The sequence below is a fragment of the Strix uralensis genome, unplaced genomic scaffold (assembly GCF_047716275.1).
Source record: "Strix uralensis isolate ZFMK-TIS-50842 unplaced genomic scaffold, bStrUra1 scaffold_506, whole genome shotgun sequence".
Classification (NCBI taxonomy): domain Eukaryota; kingdom Metazoa; phylum Chordata; class Aves; order Strigiformes; family Strigidae; genus Strix; species Strix uralensis.
The window spans coordinates 11,032-13,146 of record NW_027437100.1 but is presented as its reverse complement, the minus strand read 5'-3'; the positions used below and the strand labels follow the sequence as shown (position 1 = coordinate 13,146).

Here is a 2,115-nt window from a genome sequence, read left to right as displayed (position 1 = left end):
TCTCACTTTAAAACAACCATTCAGGTAACTGCTTGATACAATTCCATCTTTTTAGTAAAAGCAACAGGTCTCCCCCCACCTGTGTTTCAGACCCCCCAGACAGCCCCGCTGTCAGTGCTGCTCTGAGCTGACCCAGGGCAGTTCCACACGCAGCATTAGGCCATTCTGATTATATTAGGATGAAATGATTTTTTTTCCTGTTGCTTCTAGAAGTGTTGATAGTGTACTTCTGAAAATGTTGCTGAAAGAGCATGTTGTTTTATTCTAATAAATTACGCACAAAACGTTCTGTCTCTCTATTTTGACAGCAGAGCCAAGAAGACATGCGAGTCAATAAAAAAGGAGAACGCTAATGTACACAGGAGAAAGAGATGAAGCGAGTACTTCAATTTACAAGGAAAATCTAAACTCAAACAAGGGAATTATCAACTGGAAAATCCAAAGGTGATAAAATTACAAATTCTGAAAATAAGATGTAGGAAGTGCACTATAACATTTCAAATTTCAATAGCCTTCAATAGATGTACTAAGTTTAATCTGTTATGAAAAACTGACAGTTGAAGTTATTTTTATAGACTATGTTTTAAGGCATAATTCCTAATACGAATAAATACTATTGGTTTGACTTAGCTTTCAGAGGACTTTTAATGTAAACAACAATAGTGATCCATTCTAGAAAGTAGCTGTTTTGGTGTGAAAGCCAGATTTTTAGACGGTTTAGCTGTTTGCCGGATGTTTGGGGGCTCAGTCTGAGTTTAATCTTGAGATTTTGCCATTTTAGCAGGGCAGCAGAACCGTGTTAGGAACTAAATGAGCTTCACCACAAAACTCCCAGAATTAACTGAAATAGTTTTTACACACATTTTGAACTAAAGGATAGAAGATTGGGTAAAGACCAAGATCAAAGTGAGAGGAAGACTGGTAAGAAGGATACTGTAATATTGCTTTCTGAAGAAGCAAACCTCACACCCAGTTGTTACATAAAGATAGAAATTACATCTGTCTCAGGTGTTTTTCCCCTTTCGCATCTACCTGACCTTTGGTCATTCTTAGAACATAATCAGTTTTGGAGGAGGGCCCTTCAAACTTCTTTCTGTAGCACTGGGATCCAGCACTTATCTGGGTGGCACCTGTAACTGTGAATGTAAAAGTGTTTTTCTTCCTTGGAGCCTTTCTTCATTGTGACTGTTCAGAACGTGGGGATGGATCAGATACCTTCCAGGGTGCCTTCGAGCTGAAATGATTCTACCGTTCTATGAGAAATACAGTCATACAGTTCTCTACCCTACTTTATGGAGAGTATCTTGCATAAACCTCAGGTGGTAATGATGTAATTTTTATTCTATTTAGAAATCTAATTTTTAATAATTTACATTTATAAAGGCTCTAGTTGTAAAACGAACAAGCTTTAGAAAACTCTTTTCTCTTCGGATATTATTAATAGCAGGAATAATTAATAAATAGATATTGGTTTATAGAGCACAGGTGCTCTAGGAACAATACTGAAGACCAGTAACCATGATGACCGAAGACTGCATCAGCAAACAGTGGTGTCCGAAGAGGAATTAGAACGGCACGATAAGAACTAGCCGAAACTGTGGAATATAATGGACTTTTGAAATGGATGATGAATTAAGAGTTGAGAGTTCCTGGAAAATCACCAAAGACTCTTTGTATTGTATGTTATATCGTATATATAGAGGGTGCTTTTTGTTAGCTGTTGCCACTCACTGAGGTGATGGCCCAACTCTGAGTTGTTAATAAAGCAAGCCTAGAGACACCCACAGTCTGGTAAAATCCTTTAACACTAGTGACTGTAAACATGCATGCAGTTGGGCCTCACTTTCCTTAACTGAGAGAAGAAAAATCTAGAGTACCTGGTTTAGCTGAGAGTTAGAAAATGTAAAAAAACAGACAAGAAATATCTTTTTAAAATCAAGGACTAAACGTGTTGAAAATGTTTCCTCCCCCCTAACTAGACATCGCAGTTTCAAATTGCAGTACACGATGCCTTGCGGCAACATGTTCTATGTCGTCTGCCTGAGGCCATTTAAAATCTTCCTCAGAGGGATATTGTGTCCAGTTAGATAAGGCCTGGCCTAGCCGTTATCTAAG

General features: G+C 38.1%; 1 long non-coding RNA gene across 1 annotated transcript; it reads left to right on the top strand.

Annotated features, from left to right (window-relative positions):
- Positions 1-325: 325 nt before the first annotated feature.
- Positions 326-1,785, top strand: LOC141939022 (uncharacterized). Its single transcript, XR_012627454.1, has 2 exons — positions 326-444; positions 1,479-1,785. It is a non-coding gene; the product is annotated as an uncharacterized LOC141939022 (long non-coding RNA).
- Positions 1,786-2,115: the final 330 nt, after the last annotated feature.